This window comes from Beta vulgaris, chromosome 8, assembly GCF_026745355.1.
Source record: "Beta vulgaris subsp. vulgaris cultivar EL10 chromosome 8, EL10.2, whole genome shotgun sequence".
NCBI lineage: Eukaryota > Viridiplantae > Streptophyta > Magnoliopsida > Caryophyllales > Amaranthaceae > Beta > Beta vulgaris.
The window spans coordinates 39597107-39609534 of record NC_079209.1 but is presented as its reverse complement, the minus strand read 5'-3'; the positions used below and the strand labels follow the sequence as shown (position 1 = coordinate 39609534).

Sequence of the window (12428 nt, the reverse complement as noted above, 5' to 3'; positions counted from 1 at the left end):
CTTAAGATCCACTAATCACAATCAATGCTTAATAAGCCTCGAATTAAACCTTTACTCGCAACGGAAACATAACCTAGAAAACGATCCTGGACTTGTGGGTTATTGGCCCACAAAACAAAATCCTTTATATAAGACTTCAATTACACCGATATCTCGACTAATATTCCCAAATATTGTATACAACGAAATATATCAGAAACTATTCCTTAATTGACTATCTAAAATACAAACTCAATCCATAAGCTACGACGACATCTTTATCTTGCTTCACTTCAGAATCCTGAGCTCACAACACCAAACCTGCAACAATGTTTGACTCTGCCACCCACCAAGTGACAGGCCACAGAAATGACAACACCATCAGCAAAGCTGAGTACACACTGTGTAATAGAAAATACAAGTTTAGGTGTATTGTGAAAACTAACACATAGTTATAGTAACAGATAATCACACTCAACTTAGTTGATATATTTTCACAAAATCAGATCGTTTGGCATGAACGTGAGTGGAGAGGGGTACCACGCAGTACCAGCTGTCTCCAAACTATTGAGGGTCGTCACCCAGCCTTTTATTGTTATGCTTGCAAGACTTACCCGGACATGTCCTATAACGCCAGGAATTCGCCCCTCCTGGAAGGCAACAGCTAGGGACTCTACCCGCCCTAACTCGCGGTGCCTATTCATGCCTCACTTTCATATTTATAAAATAAGATATTTAATGATTCATACTTGAATCCTCAATACTCATAACATAACACCATATTCGACCTTATCTGGTCTTAACTCATATTTGAATAATTTCCTCATTATCATACCAAATCATATTTTGAGAAATATAGTATTTTCGAACGATTTTGATAATTGAACAAAATGATACTTTTATAACAATAGCAATTCACAACTAACTCATAGAGATGTATGTATAATCATGGCCATTACCACAAAAGATATATGATATCCAAAATTCAATATAACGCCCACGGGAGCATTTAAATATATTTTGCTGAACTTAAAGGTTACCTCAACTCTATAACAATTATACGAAACCTCCAAGCATCATAACTTGATTTCCCATATCATCTTGAATTATATACGTCTACATAGCCATTCTCCAACAACCATCTCACGATAACATCAATAATCAATAACCAAACTTAAACTAATTCCTAATTCACAAATTATCAACCTTAACATTCTAATTTCCTTAATCCTTAATTAATATCTATAACTTCGATGATATTAGCTACATCGACTTGCATCCCAATTCATAATCATAATTCCAAATTATATAACTAAACAAACTAAACATAACTCACAATTGTACCTAAATCAAGCACCTAATTGTGCTACCAACAATTATATTGAGAATATAAAGCTAGCTCGACTCGTAAATAAACCTCAATAAACTGATTTCTATGTTGCACTCAAATCCTTAACCAATATATCAATTCCAACATTATAATCTCCTTCATAATTCCGAATGATACTCCATTCAAAAATCATCCTCCAATAATCACCTCATAACAATAACAATAATCAACAACCAATCTTAACTATTCTAATTATCTTCTTCTAACGCAACCATTTTGCTAATAAAATTGAATCCCGCAAATAGAAATTAATGAAGTCATTCCCATAACTCATAACTCGACTTCATACATATCAACTCCAACTACAATAATTATAATAGTTTCCCAATTCTAATATTAGGACTTCCCTCGTATCATCAACAACGACTATCCAATAAGAACGATACAACAACAACAATAGGCAACAGCTTCACAGCAACTCCACCACAATCACAATGACAGAACAACAATAACCCAACAACACTACTACAACAGAGCAACAACAACAATAGCAACTCCACAACAACTTCACCATAACCACCACAGCAACTCAACAACAACAATAACATAACAACTCCACCTTAATCATCATAATTACTCCACAAGTCCATGTACTAAACACATTCCATTAAGAAGCATAATCGTAATTACTTAGTGTATAAGTGTTGTTTAGGTCAAATGAAACATCTCTAATGAACCTTAGCATGTTATACTCATGTAATATACTCAATATACACATAATAAAATACATATCATAAGTAAATTCATTTCATAGACATGCTTCACACTAGAAAGAAACAATCACCTAACTATAGGTATAGAAATCTCTAGGGTAAAACCAAACTAAGTGTGTACCTTAACTAAGGATGCTTAAAGCCACGAAATTCCTTAATCCACTTGGTTAACTACTCCTACAGCTTCCCCTGAATGTATAAAATGCTAAATATTAGTTTCAACAAGCTTATAGATATGAAAAACTAAGCTTAAATACAAGAGGTGTAAACTGTTGAACTTACAGCAACTTTGTGATCTTTCAGCAAGGTTTTCTATATGAGTTTAAGGTCTAAAGATTGGAACCAAAGCTTGAACTACTTTGTATGGATATCTAGAAGAGTTATATGTAAGGAAAAATGGGTGTCCAAGAGGAAGAAATAAGAGAAAAGAGACGAAAATCCAGAACAGGCTTTTATAGGCTATTCTGGCGGTACCCTTGGAGGAGGGAAATGAGTTCTGGGCAAGGTCGGTTTCTTGGAGTTTTTTGGTGATTCTTGCTTGAGGTGTTAGCCTTAGGTGTTGGCTTTCATGCATAAAAAGGTCTTTGAGAGATCGACACTTAAGTAGCTGCTAAGCAGCTTTCTTTGAGCATAGGTCTGAGCTGTAATTTCAGCTGGCCAAGTTTTACTATGTAAGCAATTTACCTTATTAAGCCACGTAATTCTTGGGGATAAATGACCATTTTAACCTTAACACATCCCAAGCATGTCATATATCAAGTTTGGTTGGGTTCCGAGCTCGGATTCAATCCCAAATGGCTCTTTAACTGGAAGTATATCGCTACCCGATAAAACAATCTCCAAACGATTTTCATAATCTTAATGTTTAAGGCTCTCAAGGACTTTCTAACTTATCTATTAGTTTTCAAAGCCTTCTTAGCTAATAAGAATGATGGTTCTTATCCTCTTTGAGCTTTCTTAACCACTAAGAATGATGATGCTTATCCACAAGCTTTCTTAACCACTAAGAATGATGATGCTTATCCACAAGCTTTCTTAACCATTAAGAATGATAATGCTTATCCACAAGCTTTCTTAACCATTAAGAATGATGATGCTTATCCACAAGCTTTCTTAACCATTAAGAATGATGATGCTTATCCACAAGCTTTCTTAACCATTAAGAATGATGATGCTTATCCACAAGCTTTCTTAACCATTAAGAATGGTAATGCTTATCCACAAGCTTTCTTAACCATTAAGAATGGTAATGCTTATCCACAAGCTTTCTTAACCATTAAGAATGATAATGCTTATCCACAAGCTTTCTTAACCATTAAGAATGATGGTCTTATCCACTTCTAGCTTTTAAATAAAGGTTCTTAAAAACAGGGCTATTACAGTCTTCGCGCTCGTCATGCCTAGTCGAAAATTGAAACCCTACTTTCAGGCCCACCAGATCAAAGTCCTCACCGGACAACCTCTCTACAAAGTTATTGAGAGCAGAAACCACTCCAGTCGGATGACAGATTGGGCCGATCAGCTGCCTGACTTTGGTTTGGAATATGAGCCCAGGAGGGCCATAAAAGCCCAAGCCTTAGCTGATTTCATAACTGAATGCACAACTCGGCCCCCGGTCGGCCAAAGAGAGGAGTGGGAGTTGTTCGTAGATGGTTCTTCCACCACGTCGGGAGAATACGAGGCCAAGGAAGACAACATGAGGATGTACTTAGCCACATACCTGGTCAGAAAACCAGCAAGTCGACGCCCTAGCTCGTATCGGCATACAGACCAGGTTCTCAGCAGTGTCCCGGCCACAAACCAACGGTCAAGCTGAAGATGCTAACAAGATATTGCTCAAAGGAATCAAAAAATCCTTGGATGCAGCAAAAGGGGCTTGGGTATACGACCTACCTGGTGTCCTCTGGTCTGCTCGGACAACCACTAAGGAAGCCACTGGGCACTCCCCGTTCGTTTTGGTATATGGTAGTGAAGCGGTCCTGCCGGTAGAGGTTGGCAACCCATCACCTCGGATCACCTTCTATGACTTCGAGCAAAACGAAGAAGAGAAGCTTGTTAACCTCAACCTACTGCCAGAAACAAGGGGCAATGCTTTACTAAGGTCGATCCACTACAAACAGAGAGTGACTCGGCAATTCAACTGTCGAGTTAAAACGAGGCCAATCCAGCTCAGAGATTGGGTGCTCAGGAAAGTCGAAGCAACAGGGCTCTCAAACCTCAAAGGCAAGTTGGGGGCTAACTAAGATGGTCCTTACAAAGTCACAAAAGTAATCAAGCCCGGCACGTTCCAACTGGATAACCCTGAAGGGATTCCACTTGCTCGGCCATGGAATTCGGACAACCTCAAGAAGTTCTATGTCTAATGTTCGTCAATTTCAATTGGCGCATATATATGATATAAACTGGCCAAGTATGGCATGTAATCGCTCGAACCATTTCAGGTCGGATATGTAAAGACTTAACCAGTCAGTTTCAATTTATGAATAGACTTAACCAGTCAGTTCTGATGTTGAATTTCGATTCAGTTTCAATATATGAATAGACTTAACCAGTTAGTTCCAATTCTGAATTTCAATTATATTTAAATCAATTCCGATCAACCCTGCCAAAGCATGACTTAACCAGTCCGGAAAATAACTGCCCTTAGAGCAGAAACATTAAGAAAAATAATTGCAATTGACAAACATAAAGGTGCTCGGATAAAATGGAAGAAAATCATGTCATTCAAGTCAAATAAGTTACATTCTAAAGCCTGGTACTACCAAGGCCAGCTAAGCAAAATAAAAAGTACAAAGTACAAGCCTAAGCAACTGGGGGGTCAGTCTGCTCATTGGTGCTCCCGGTCAGCTCATCAGACCTTGCCACCTCGGGCTGCTGATCCTTCCCCAGCAACCTCCTCGGCAACCTCGTCCTCATCATCATCAGAAAGAGCGATATTTAGCTCGGAGATGAGGGCCCGATCTTCTTCCTCCAGCAGTGCCTTGTAGCTCGCCATTGCCTCGGCCCAGGAGAAAGATGGATGAGACCTGGGTAGGGTCACCTTCATTCTCTTCAAGGGATCGTCCACCCCCATCTTCTAGGCGGTCGAGCCAACATCGTTGACGAAGTCCTCGCAAGCCTTGGACTCCTTCCAGGCTGCAAACCATTCATCTACAGAAGAAAGGCGCGCCTCCAGCTCGGCCAAGGTGGCGTTCAGTTCAGCGACTTTGTTCAGGGCCTCGGCCAATTGTTTATCAACGGCCAATTTGGCCAGCTCAGCATCTTCTTTAGCCTTGACCAGCTCGGCCTTGGTCTTCGCCCATCCGTCTCTCTCCTTTTGGAAGTCCTCTTGATCTCGTTTAATGCAGTGCTCGGCGTTGGCCAAATTGGCCTCGGCAATTCGCTGGCCTTCCTTAGCCGCATAAACATCGTTAAAGTGCGTCTTGCCCTTGGCCTGCAAGTCCGCCACCTCATCGGACAAGTAGACCCAATTCTTGGCCACATTAGCCAATCGGGCAGAAAACTGAAACAGAGACATGTTTAGAGAACGGTATAAAAACTAAGGCAAGAATAGCTGGCAAGATACATACCTCGACCCAGCACCAAAATAGATCATCGGTCTCCCGATGACCGCTGGTGGCATTGATATGCTCCTGGTCGGCGGTGCAGTACAAACAGTCGATCGCATTGGACCAACGAGTGTCGAGCCCGCGGATATCAAGCTCGGCAAAAGACTTTGCCAAGGCCAAGCTCAACTCCTCAGGATCGTCGGTCGGCCCCCGACGAGGAATGGAAGGGGAGTATTCAGGACTCGGAACAGGGCGGAAATCATCTGAGTGTAGAGAGATCCGAGTATCCTCCCGCTGCTCGGCTTGTCCCTCTGGCCGGAGACTGTTAACCTCGACCAATTTCGCCTTCTTCGCCCTTTCAGCTTGGGCCTTGGCCAGAGCTTTCTCAGTCTGGGCTACCTTCTCGGGAGCCCGCTCTTTCCTCTTCTTCGAAGCCTTTGGCTGCGAGGGATCCTGCAAAAAGCCAAGGTCAGGTTGGAACAAAAGAACAGATGGTACTTTGACAGAAGCAAAACCTACCTTAGGGGCTGTAGGAACGCCCAATTTCTTTGCTTTCAGCTCGGCCTTGACCTGAGCCGCCCGCATCGCCGCATAGTTCAACTTCTCAGCCATTTTGGGGTCGGATTCAAGGAGATAGGCCAAAGAAGAAGTTGCAGATAAAACTAAGTTAAAAACAATGAAAAGAAACATCAAAGCAATAAAATAACCCCCTCGGCCGATTACCCTTGGGGAATGTCCGGCTCAGCCCGACCGCCGACAACAGATGCTCATTCTTGAAAAGACGACAGCTCGGTAGCCAATTGCTGGCCACATATATTTCTCCCCCCTGAACAAGCTGCGCCTCGTTCTGCATATAAATAGCAGCGACCGCCTCTTCCTCCGAGAATTCTGGCACCCTAAAGTTGAGCTCGTGATTCGGCTCTACATACGGTCGGACAGTAGGGATGCCCCAATCTCCACAAAAAAATATGAAGGCAAACTCCCTCCTGAACCCTTTCTGAGAAGTGGGCAGGTCGATCACGGCCTTATACCCCTATCGGGCCTGGAAGTACGACCAACCCAGACCGTTCTCGCCCGCCATATTTCGACCAGCTTGAACATGTGGCGCCATAAGGTAATGGTAGGATGGACACTCAACATAGCACAGCTCGTCTGAACCGCTATTATCCCCCCCCCCCCATGAGTTCGGGGAAATCTGACTTATAGTCAAGTTGTAAGTGTTGAGAAGGTCCTTCACAAAAGGGGTCAGAGGGAATCGGAGCCCCATCTCCATAGATTTGTAGTATACTGCGGTGCATCCCGGGGGAGGAGAAAGAACTGTATGAAAGGCCTCTGGCCGGACCAGCGTGTAGGGGTCTCTTATATGAAATCTCGCCGCTTGCCCCCTCAGATCTTGGAATTCCGGTCGGCCTGAAGTAGACACCTCTTCGCCATCCGACATGGTCACCCTCACTACACCATCATCAATGTATTTGTCTAAGTGACTGAGGCTTTGGAAGATATGGCCAGGGACAGTTCCCAGGGGAAGGGGACAACGTCCTCGGCCTCTTCCTCTACTGACGATGAGGGGCTCGGGAGCAGAACCGCGTCGGGAACGGCCGAGGGGTCGGGACAACTTATTATGGTTGACACCAGCGTTATTCTGATAAGAGGTTTTTAGTGTGTAGTTAAGGCACTAAGAACCGCTTTCTGAACAATATTTATAAGTCCTAACAAGCAATTACTAAGAGAATAGTAAGGGCAAGTCAAGGGTCGATCCACAGGGAAAATGGGATTGATTAAAGTCTATCAAGTCCAGACTACCTAATTGAAAGGTATTTGGGGGTTTGAAAGATGTTTGGTAACAATTAAGACTAATCTAATCAACTAGAACAAGCAAATATCAGAGTTTAAATATCAAATAAAAGACACTAGAGTTAAGGTTACTAGTATGAATAAGAACGGATGATGATTGTTAATGCGATTGTGAAGCAACAAAACGATTATGCAAGGTTTAGTTCTCCTCTAAAATACTCGAGTCCTCTCTCGAATGGTCCTCAAGAGTAATCATTAATCAATCAACTAAATCCTCTCTCGAATGGTCTTTAGTTAATTGATTAAGAGATTCAATAAGTTTGGAAAACCCCTAATGAAGGATCCCCTTAATTTCCATCCAATATCTTGGTATAGAAATTAAGTTGATTCTTGGGGATGATAAAAGAGTTCAAAATCCGATTTAAGAACATTTGAAATCAAAATACCAAAGTATAAATGTGATCAATATCTATCCTAAGGTCTCAAAACACCAAGATCAATGCATAAGCTTCTCCATACATCACAATCACATCAACATCATATTTAAAACCCTAATTCATACTTTCACCCTAACCCTAGATTATGAAACTACTCACTAATCATGGAGTTAAACAATTAAACAATAATCTATGACTAATCTAAGGCTAAACATGATTAAGTAATGATTAAACTAATGTAAATTGCAATTATGGACTAAGAGAATAAAGATCTAGAATAATCAAAAGCAAGAACAAAGACGGAAAGAATGAAATAAAAATAAAACTTTGAATTGAATTGAATGAAAAGTACCTTGAATGTCAATCGAATCACAGACTATGATCACTAATCTCAATTATCAATGGAAACTAAAGTGTTTTCTCTCTAATACAAAACCCTAAAATATTCTGTAAAAAGTAGAATCAAAGCGTAAGTCTTCGAAATAAAACAAAAACTCGTTTAATGAAGCCACGAGCTCCATTTTCCGGAAACGACTGGTGCGCGCGCACCAAACAGAGGTGCGGGCGCACCAAACAGAGGTGTGGGCGCACCAAACAGAGGTGCGGGCGCACCAAACAGAGGTGCGGGCGCACTAAAAACAGGTGCGGGCGCACCTAACGCTTCTGTCTCAAACTGGACAGTTCAACTTAAAACGAGCATAACTTCTTCGTTTTATATCCAAATCAAGCTTATGACCAGTCGTTGGAAATATATCGAAACGAGCTTTCACCTCCTACTGGAATTAACTTCATCCAATTTATGGTTTGAAAGTTATGTCCATTTGAAGTTCTCCGTTCAAGATTTCATTGTGCAATGTGCTCCTTTGTTCGAGCGGACATGGGGAATGGTGCAAGCCCATTATCAATGTGTTGCTTTCATTTTGCTACCTTTTCCAACTTTACAAATTGTAGCCATTCTTAGTAGTTTCACCTATATCAAGAACATGGCAAAACAAGGTGAAAGCAAATGTACTAGAAATTCGGTCAAAAATGACTAAAAATCTAGCAAAATACTATGTATCAAGTACATCAGTATAAAAGAAAAAAAGGGAGAATAAAGAGGGAAGAAAGGGGAGAAAGAGGATCAAAATGAGCTAAAAGGAGTCCATAAAGTACAACACACTTATCATATTCCCATCCCCCTCACCTCCTCAGAGAGATTGTAGGGTAATGAGGTCGGAGGTGTCACCGACTCGAACGATTCTCCCATTATTGTATAGACAAGGGAGTCGGCCGAGGTTATTAAAAAGAAAAAGAGAAAAAAGCTAAAGAAACAAGAGTGTAACTGGTCGGACGATTGAACCGAAGAATCTGCTTGAAAAGTTAGAGAGAAGGGAGAGCTTTGAGAGAGTTTTTAGAGAGAGAAAGTTTGGAAATTTCGTGAAGGATTACACAAATGATTTCTCTCTCCTCTCCGTACATATATATAGGCGTGCCTCGGGACGCATCCCTTCATAGGCCTATTAAATGTTTCCAGATGGCATCGTTTCCCCCTCGAAAAGGCAGCCCATGGAAGATGAAACGTCGCATTTTTTGGAAAGCTTCGCACGGTTCAACTACCCAGCTAAGAAATGCCATGTGGCAAACTACTAATTTCCAGCTCAATGTCACCCGCTCGGTCACAACGGCAGCCTCCTCAAGGATGCCGGTCGGACAAGATGACAGTCTCCAAATTCCCTTCACTTAGTCAAAGTTCGCTAAGTGCTAGGGATCACCTGGTCGGCCTCTCCAGGGCTTGTTAGTCCCTGTCCGAGCTGCGCCCGTCAATCCAGAAACCGGTCGGTAAACTTGGGGCTCCTTACCCTTTGTCCGACCAGGTCTCTGCAAGTTCCTTCACTTAGTCAAAATTCGCTAAGTGCTTGGGATCACCTAGTCGCCCCCCCCAGGGCTTGCTAGTCCCTGTCCGAGCTGCGCCCGTCAATCCAGAACCCGGTCGGTCAACTTGGGGCTCCCTTACCCTTCGTCCGACCAGGTCTCTGCAAGTTCCCTTCACTTAGTCAAAATTCGTTAAGTGCTAGAGATCATCTGGTCGGCCTGTCCAGGGCTTGTTAGCCCCTGTCCGAGTTGCGCCCGTCAATCTAGAACCCGGTCGGTCAACTTGGGGCTCCGTTACCCTTTGTCCGACCAGGCCTCTGCGAGTTCCCTTCACTTAGTCAAAATTCGCTGAGTGCTAGGGAACATCCAGGACTCATTAGTCCCTGTCCGAGCTGCGCCCGTCAATCCAGAACCCGGTCGGTCAACATGGGGCTCCCTTACCCATTATCCGACCAGGTCTCTGTAAGTCCCCTTCACTTAGTCAAATCAACTAAGTGCTAGGGAACACCTAGTCGCCCTCTCCAGGGCTCGTTAGCCCCTGTCCGAGCTGCTCCCGCCATTCCAACACCTGGTCGGACGATATGGGGCTTCCTTATCCCCTATCCGACCAGGTCCCTGCAAACCCTTTGCATAAGCAACCAAGCATTGAGATATATGGAACCTGGTCGGTCAGTATAGGGGCTCTTTAGTCCCTCAGCCGAGCTGGTCTCCTCTTCAAGGACCTGGTCGGTCAATCTAAGGGCTCTTTATCCCCTCAGCCGACCTGGTCTCCTCTTCAAAGACTTGGTCGGTCAATCTAGGGGCTCTTTAGCCTTTCAGCCGAGCTGGTCCCCTCTTCAAGGACCTGGTCGGTCAATCTAGGGGCTCTTTAGCCCCTCAGCCGAGCTGGTCTCCTCTTCAAGGACCCCGATCGGTCAGTTCGGGGCTCAGCCCATCATCCGAGCAGATTCCCCCTTCATATAGTCAATCTTGGGGCTGAGGGCACTTGATCAATCCTCGTTCGACCAGGCTTCCCTTCAAGGACTCCCGACCCGGTGTCACCAGGGGCTCCTGGTCGATCTCTATATTATAGGCCAGTCCAGTTGACATCATGGACCCGGTCGGCGCTTGCCCGACCCGGTCCCCTATCAGCTTTCCCCTATGGAGGTCGGTCGGAAAGTCAAGGAGGGAAGAAAAATTACGCCACGAACGGGCTTCACCCGGTTGGACGGCTCTTCTGCCCCTTCCTAGCGTGGGGCTAAATGTTTGGGCCCATTAAAGTCCCCCAGTTGTCCTATGCCATGTGGCACCACCACCTAAGCTCCGTGGGGCCCACCCGCTATAGCATGGCTAGCAAGCATTGGGAGATTCAAGGGTCCCACAGAAATCATTCTTGAAAAGGTATCTCCAATCCCCGGGTGAGCTGTACCATCCAGCACACCATTTCCTGGGGGTTCTCACCACTATAAATACATCTTGTCACATCAATGCAAAGGTATTGAATTCTCACCTAACTTACCTGAGTTTCTCACTCTAGACTCTCTCTCTACCTCAATCACCAACTAACTTGAGCGTCGGAAGGGCGATCCCGGAACAACCCCCGGGGTAGTTTTGCGTGTTTTGCAGGATTTCGGTGAACAGATAACCCGCTTTGCTCGAATAAAAGGACTTGCTCAGCACAGATCATTAATCTTAATTTCTAGACAGAAACACAGTGTAATTAAATCAAGAGGCATAATAAGGCGATCAAGCCAAAAGGTAATACTTATTGGTGACAATGTGATACTTCAAGACCCGATTGATAAATTTATACAAATTCAGTCTTGACGGAAAAAAATTACCATTTTTTAAAAGAATCAAACTTTAGTTTTTCAAAGAAACAAAATACGAATTTTATCTCCTCCCTTTAACTAAACTTTTTCTCTCTTTAGCCACACATTTTTTGCAAAGATCTTAGTTGGGTTTCTTCAAAATCTCATAACAACCCACAAGTATATCAATTTGTTTCATCAAAATTTTGAGATATTTCGCATGAAAAAAAAAGCAGAGAGTTCAAGCTCACCTCCAAGGCAAATATCGAAATATTCAATGTTCATTTCCTCAAATGCAAAATCACTATTTCGTCTTCTCCTACGGGTAAAATCTCTTTTTTGTTCCAAACCTTCTTCCTCTACCTTCAATTCTTCTCATATCAAAAAAACGATGACCAAAACTCGGGTTCAGGTGTCGGCATCGACGAAGGGGGGAGAAAATAATTAGGACTTTGTAGAGATATAGGGGCACACTGGAGAGAGGGGGAAAAAATTAACTTTTTGGACAGAGATGGGAGGAGGAAATAGAGAAAAAGAAGCGATTGATTTAAACATAAGAAAGAAGAATTTGGCTTTGTGCCTTTGTAACACGCATAAGAAGTGAGGACATTTAACAAAATTGAATTTGGCTAGTTGATTATAAAGTTCTAAATGATGTATTAGGCAAGTCATAGGTAGCTATCTTATAATTACAAAAGAATTATGGTACTCTCCTATGCAACTTTATGATAAGTTGTACACATTTTAAATAGGGGAGGATTACATCTTCAAGTAATTTAATGTTGTATTTATAGGTAGCTTATTATTGTTGTCATTTACACTTTAATTGTCTTTGTATATATGACAGACAGGGGCAGACCTATTAAGGATCCTGGGTGGCACGTGCCCCACCAAAAAAAATCGGATTCTTTTTACTTTTAACG

At 42.8% G+C, this 12428-nt stretch overlaps 1 long non-coding RNA gene across 1 annotated transcript; it reads right to left on the bottom strand.

Moving 5' to 3' along the window:
• Positions 1-3080, bottom strand: LOC130589704 (uncharacterized). The gene is made up of 3 exons (XR_008967338.1): positions 2365-3080; positions 2204-2271; positions 1-318 (listed from the first exon to the last, which is right to left on the bottom strand). It is a non-coding gene; the product is annotated as an uncharacterized LOC130589704 (long non-coding RNA).
• Between the last annotated feature and the right edge of the window lie 9348 nt (positions 3081-12428).